We start from the raw sequence: 6,389 nt of genomic DNA, 5'->3' as shown, positions 1-6,389 counted from the left end.
ATATATTTTTTTTTGTCCAACTTAGGCTTTTTTAACCACATATTTCCAATGACAACTGTTCAACCCTCCAAAGCTGCCATGTCTCCATTGTGAGGCTCAGTGCATTTGATTTGCAACTCAGTGTCCCAGGGAAACGGTTTCCTGGCCCCAAAGTATTTTCTAGGCTATCATCATTTCTGAAGCAGCTCACTACACGTTTTCACGTGAGGAGCCTCTGTGTGTATTTGAATGCTAATGCTTGATCTTTGTGTCATCTAGACCCTTAACAACCATCTTGGACAATGCTGAAATGAATGGGTGTGGCCATGTCCTAATAAAATGTGTTTACAAATGTAGGCTGCAGGTCATCTTTGGCCTATGCTGCATTATTTTCCAATTTCTGTATCTATCTATAGGCTAGATTACATTGTGCTGGCAATCCCTGAAATTTCAGTTTGTAGAATAAAGGTAATCCCCAAACCCCTTAGGTTATATGATGGTCACAAGTCACCTGTGAGTCTCCTCCTCCAGTGGCCTCTAACTGGAACATTGTTAATTTTACAAATGTAGGAAGAGAGAAATGGATGAAGCCAGGTGTTGGTTCCTACAGCTTTGTCTGAGAAGTGACACCCAACACTTAACACTCATACTTCCCTGGCCAAAGAGTTATGCAAACCCATCTCTGCGCCGAGAGTGGGGTGTATAATTATCTTGAAGAGAAAACACTTTAAGCGGGGACACTGGACATGAGTTAATGATAATCCTACTCAAGCACAAGCTATTTAAATAGAGGGTTTTCAAGAGCATCCCTGCCATGTCAACTGCTGAATGCTCCTTGTACCCTTCCTATGAAGAGGGTTCTTTAAGGGCCAAGGCAAACAGTTTGGTTTCTTCAGAACTTCTCTGACATTTAAAAAGCTTTCAGTTATATTGTGTTGAATTCCATCTAGCTGTGTCTTTCAGCTAAGGGTTCCAGGTCTACGCCTGAAGATCCCTCAGAGTAGACAGTGAGTCTTGTGACTACAAATGTTTCTCAATGTAGGAGGGAGGAGAATTCCCTCATTTTTTTAACTTTGGGGGAGCCCAAACCTAGCCTCTACACCCCCAGGTGGATGCCTTTCTTCATTTCCTAGGGTGTAAATGACCCCTCATGGAGAGCCGAACTGCTGAATGAGATCATAGCCTTTTCGCCCTTTCTGCACAGTTTCACCCGGTGAATTATCGTCTTATTTTCATTCCACTCCAATGAGCTGTCAACGATGGATACTGTAATTCACAGCAATAGAAACACAAACAGATGGGTAATTGACCTGCATGCCTTCATTACACTGGAGTTCAGCTTGGCTGTTGGTGCCATAAAGTCCTTTATCTGCCAGTCTGAAATCCCTGGGCTTTCATGAGGAAGGGGATCAGGATGACTTTCTGCAAAAGGTGCGATCCTAGTTGTTGTTCCAGTCACCTCATGCATTTCAGAAATGGACAGAATTTGACAAGCAGAACTTAGCAAGTACAAGACAACAGCTGGGACTCCTATAGGGCTCAGATATGTCTACAGGGGGCCACATTTTGATGTAAGAACAGTGTGGAAAAATATTTATACTCCACCAAAATAGAATCTGTATTTTTCTCGCTTCCTCTTGATACTGTAAGAGTTCGTGCATTTAATACTAATGAATTAGGTTAGAAAAGAGCAACTCCAAATGGTGGGGAAACCCTACCATATTAGTCAATTATAATACAGACTAGAATAAAACACCTGGGCAAAACCAGCCCATTAAGATGCCAGACTCTTGTCTTGAACTTGATTCAGATAGAGCCAAGGTGTTTGCACACTGACCTTGGCTACACAAGGTCTTCCCTGATCATGGAATGCCATGGCTGTTTTTTATCTATTCAGACCTTGCTCATACTTCAGGGTGCAACCTATCACCCATACCCGCCACAAAGACATCCACAATTATTCTCTCCAGATCTAGTTTTCTTTATTTTCATAATAGTCCAATGGTTTAATCAATACCTGAAAAGCAATTATTGAGCCCCTACTCCATTTCTCTCATGATTCTACTTTTCTATGTTTTAATCAATTGTGCCCTTTCTCTCTGGTTGTATGACAAGCTGCAAAAATAGCATGACTGCTACTTCTGATCTCCTCTAACTTCACAAGGGGCAAAGAGAATCAAAATCAACAGACAAAAGCCTCTTTCTATCAGTGGAAATCAGACATGCCTTTACCTTCCAATGTCTTCCCTGCCAAGACCTTCCCTATTGAAATCAATACTCCTTTGCAATGACTGCACAACTCAGAGGCAGTGCCTATGATCATGGTTTGTTTTGTTTTAATTAGGTGGGTTTTTAACAGGTTACAATTCAGATTCAGGAATATTCAGGATCCAGGTCTTCTATCAGGAAAGCCTCTTCCCAGTGGTGCTCCAGGCACACTTTCCTCTTGCCCTGGAGCTCTGGGTGTGGGCTTTGCCCAATGGATGAGGCAAGTGTCACAGAGGTCCTTACGCTCTGTCCAATGGAGTGTCCAGAGGCGTCCTATTCTATTCTATAAGCAAGCCTCCTGCGGGGCACTCTGGTTTGTTACTATGTGGCCAGGAAGCTCTCTGCTCTATCTTCTGTGGTGTCTTGTTCTGCCGCCAGGACGTTTTACCATTTCTGGCTGTCTTCGCCATCACAACTCCCTGTCTCCTAGACCAAGGAGGTGCTCTGTGCAGCGATCCTGAGTCCAAAGGATGCACTCCAGTCTGATTCTTCCTTTTTGGTCATTGTGACCCTTTCTTCCCATGTGAAACTGGCCACCCCCCACATGATGGTTCACATAGCTTATTTTCAAGGCTCCACTCCCATCAGGGTGCCATGTCCCTTCTTGGCAGTTATCAAGCGATATAATCCCCTGGGTGGGCCAAAAGTGCTTCCCATTTTCATGGCTCTCCCTAGTCTTTTGTTGGGACTTAACAGGAACTATGGCTAGATGGGCCATCTGAAGTAATTCACTGCAGCTTCTGAGCTTTCGTGTTAACTCTACTTGTAGTTCCCTGATGTGCTTAGAAAATAGGAAGACTGTGCTAAGCATTTTCCTTATATTCTCCAAAGATTATCCATATACTACTTGCTACAGGAAAGAGGAGGACACTAAGAATTCTTATCTTCAAAAGATCAGGATAAAGGACAGAGTAGAAGATTGGTCCTGGGTCCCATGTGAGCCTTCAATATCTATTGATTGAGTCTTCTTTTATAGACATTCAATGGTCCCTAAACTCACTGAAAAAAAGCCACTTAAACCAACTGTTTCTTTACACAGCATGATTGACAATGTCATCAATGTCATTCTCTAGGGATAAAATGGGTGGAGGGGGAGACCCCAAACAGTTTTTTGCAGTTTCAGTGTCCCTGATGGTTGAAATTGAGCAATGCAGTGAGTCCGCAGATGTTTTCCCAAATCTCATGTAGATTTACTACCTGTAATGGCCAAAGATATCCATTGTTGTAAGAAATAATGATCCTTCAGTGAGCTCCTATTGAGCCCTAGTGATTTCGTAGTTCTACTTTGGGCTGCAATCAGTAAGGTCAATGTCTCGAACCCATCAGCCGCTCCAAGGAAGAAAGATGGGACTTTCTATTCCCGTAAACAGTTACCATCTTGGAAACCTACATAGGCAGTTCTGCTCTGCCCTGGCAGGTCAGCATGAGTCAGAATTCTTTCATGGGATAATTTGCATTCAGCTGGCATGAGAATGGGTATTTGGTTTTCCCCCTTTGGTACTTCCTTCAATTAGTGAGTTAGTGCTGTTACCACAGCCGTATATCAATTCTAACACATAGCAGCCCCGTGTGTCGTTAGAGGTAATTCTAGACTTGGCCTGATTGCCCACTCTAGTGGACAGACAGGACTCATGTCCTCTGAAATACTGCTCTCTTCGGCAGCACATATACTAAAATTGGAACGATACAGAGAAGATTAGCATGGCCCCATGCGCAAGGATGACACGCAAATTTGTGAAGCATTCCATAATATTAAAAAAAAAAAAGGAGAGCCTTTCAATCAGTAATGAATATTCTGGAGAAAGTAGAAGATCCTGAAAGAGAGAGGTTATCACGGTGTTACATTTCAGCTCATACTCAGAGGGTTTGGGCAGGTCTGAGTTACCAGGGAGCCACCTAGAGATCTGAGGCAAAAATAACTCAGTTACAGGAAAGAGCAAGGACCAAGACTATAGGAAGAACAGGCTGGCACATTGCTAGGGCCAAAAAAAAGGGTGAGATGTCTGGCATGTTCCAGTAAACAAGAGGATATTACCTGAGAGGAGGGGGTGAGACAAGGCATTACGAGACATCCCATGGTGTGACAGAGAGAAGCAGAAACCAGGTCCCAGCTGGCAAAAGCTGCTTTAAAAGAAACCAGAGCGATGTGTGTCGAGGGCGACGTGGGAGGGAGGCCTGGCAGGGTGGGCAAGCATCAGGCAGAGAGAAGCCAGGAGGCATTGGTGTTCGCATTTTCTCTCCTGCCCACTCAACTCGGCCGCACAGCGAAATGTTCCATTTAAAAGTCTAACAAGTTTTGTTTTCTGTGTGTGTGGTTTTGAAAGTATAACAAGATGGAGGGAGGGAGGAATATTCCATATGTTCAGCGTGGGTGAAACGCAACTCTTGCCTTCCTAGGTTTTGTGAGATAAAATATCGATGCTCCACAATCTTGGTGGCCTTTTTCCCTCTCGTGTTTTCTGTTTTCCTCGTGTGTGTGTGTGTGTGTGTGTGTGTGTGTGTGTGTGTGTGTGTGTGTGTTTCTTTGAGAACTGTGAGGACAGAATCTGCTACCCCAGCCGGCAGCTGTATATCTTTCAAGCAGGGGTTCCACAGGCCAAATCCCAATCCAAATTATTTATGTCTCCCATTGAAGCCGGCGGATCCAGGCGCCGATCTCTGGGGTCAGCAATGGGCGTCTTTGTTGGACGCAGGTCATCAGGAGAGGGCTCTGGCCGTGACTGTTGTGTGAACCTCCGCTGCCGTGGAAATGGTTATGGAACTTTAAACAGTAATGACATTTTGCAGGAAAGTGCTTTTTAATTGCTATGTCTTCATTCTTCTCTTTCAAACTTGCCTCAGAGACGGCTCGGCATGTTCTGAGTTTCCATTTTTAAATAGCAGCTAGTTTTCTGTTTCAGCTGCTGTTAGAAACCCCCCAACCCCAAGCTTGATCTGTTTTCAGTTGCATGAAATAGGCTAGGTAATACTGCCTTTTGTATCCTTGCCAAGTGGAGAAATGATTTGACGCAATTTTCTAAAAATGCTCTCCCCGAATTCCTTTTGGGTTGGGACCAAGAATAGAATATTTTATCCCCTACAAAAGGGAGGAAGAAAATGATGAGCAAGCTAGAAACATGGGACCGAGAATGTGGTCCATAGTGCTCCTTTCTGCAACAGAAACCTAACCGCAATCCATGGACCCAGATGCCTATAGGGGATTGGGATCAGCCAAAAATAAATTTTGCTTTGGAAGCAAAAATGGTGATACAGATAAAATGATTCAATAATGCATGCTCTGAAAGAATTGTAGACTCGGTTTAGAAAGGACTTTAATGCTTACCTTGTTATACCTACCACTTTGCCATCTGAATCCCCGGTCCCGTAGCCTAGCTAAGCAAGTGCTTGGATTCGGATGCACCCCAGGTCATTCTTGGCGCGGCATTTCCCCACTTGGGTGGTGCGCCACAGCCCTCCTATGAAGCTCTGTTACAGCCACGTGTTCCCCCGGCTCTTCCTCCAGTGCCCGTTTAACAGGAGAAGTATAGACCCTCTTTTTAAAATGATCAAGGACGATGGCTCTATATTTATTTGAAGACAGCTTTCGTGAGCATCCTTTTCTTTGGAGTACTCCTGAAGAAGATGCTCAACGTTTGGCAGATTTCATAACAGGAGTGGCATCATTATCATAAAAATTAAGAATAGTATATATTGTTGGTACTAGGAACTATTCTCGACATTTTGCATATATTATTTCATGCAACGCTCTCAACCACCTTCTGATATTGTATTTATTGGTACAGGTCCTTGAGGCAGTTCTGATTCTTGGAGACTTTGTTTCCAATCTAAAGAAGCACTGCCCTCCTCCTAATAGATGCTATGTTGCAGTGGTTTTTCTCATCATTTCCTTGAGGGTCTTCCTCTCGGGGTGTTCCCCTTTGGGCACACTGGTTTCTCCGATCCATCGCCAAGCTATGTGAGATGAAAAGTCTCATCATTCTGGCTTCTCAGGAGCATGCTGGCTGCACTTCTCTCCAAGCAGTGCAGTCATTCTTCTTGCAGTCCGTGGCGAGGTGTTCAATATTCATAGCTGCACCCTAATTCAAAGGCAGACGTTTGGCTTCGGTCTTCTTTATTCATCGTCCAGCTTCCACATGTCTAGG

At 44.0% G+C, this 6,389-nt stretch overlaps 1 protein-coding gene and 1 non-coding gene across 3 annotated transcripts in view; both read left to right on the top strand.

Annotated features, from left to right (window-relative positions):
* Positions 1 to 6,389, top strand: part of BRINP1 (BMP/retinoic acid inducible neural specific 1) — a 223,638-nt gene that overhangs the window by 178,073 nt on the left and 39,176 nt on the right. The window lies entirely within an intron of this gene.
* On the top strand, positions 3,896 to 4,001 carry LOC115871898. The gene has a single exon (XR_004047538.1). It is a non-coding gene; the product is annotated as a U6 spliceosomal RNA (small nuclear RNA).

This window comes from Echinops telfairi, unplaced genomic scaffold (genome assembly GCF_000313985.2).
Source record: "Echinops telfairi isolate 266 unplaced genomic scaffold, ASM31398v2 ScPeMD7_7410;HRSCAF=8448, whole genome shotgun sequence".
NCBI classification, from domain to species: domain Eukaryota; kingdom Metazoa; phylum Chordata; class Mammalia; order Afrosoricida; family Tenrecidae; genus Echinops; species Echinops telfairi.
Note: the sequence above shows the minus strand (reverse complement) of the source record. Positions and strands in the feature narration are given on the sequence as shown.